Source organism: Colobus angolensis, unplaced genomic scaffold (genome assembly GCF_000951035.1).
Source record: "Colobus angolensis palliatus isolate OR3802 unplaced genomic scaffold, Cang.pa_1.0 Scaffold128, whole genome shotgun sequence".
Taxonomy (NCBI): domain Eukaryota; kingdom Metazoa; phylum Chordata; class Mammalia; order Primates; family Cercopithecidae; genus Colobus; species Colobus angolensis.
In genome coordinates this window covers 3783634-3784009 of record NW_012114030.1, presented here as the reverse complement: position 1 = coordinate 3784009, position 376 = coordinate 3783634, and positions in this window count along the sequence as shown.

Sequence of the window (376 nt, the reverse complement as noted above, 5' to 3'; positions counted from 1 at the left end):
GTCCTCCTCTGTCCAAGTATCTGCCTCCTCAGCCTGGGGCTCTCCAGGACAGTGAGCCTGACTCATCTCTAGACCCAGCACCACCCAGCACAGGGCTAGGCTGGGAGAAGCCTCAGGTGGTGGCAGATGGGCCAGCAGGGACAGTAAGTAATGGCTCTGAATGCGCTGATTGTTCTGCCTTGACTGGGACACCAGGGGTTGGGAGTGAGAAAGGGTTAAGCTGAGGCCATAACTACATGAAACATTCAGGTGATCCGAGATGTTGTGGGTCAATAGTAAGACGGAAGCTGTACCTTAGTGCCCAGAACCAAAAGGTGGGCACAGCTGGCACTCTGGGTAGAGCTCCATCCCTCAAGGCCCTTTAATAGGGGAAAAA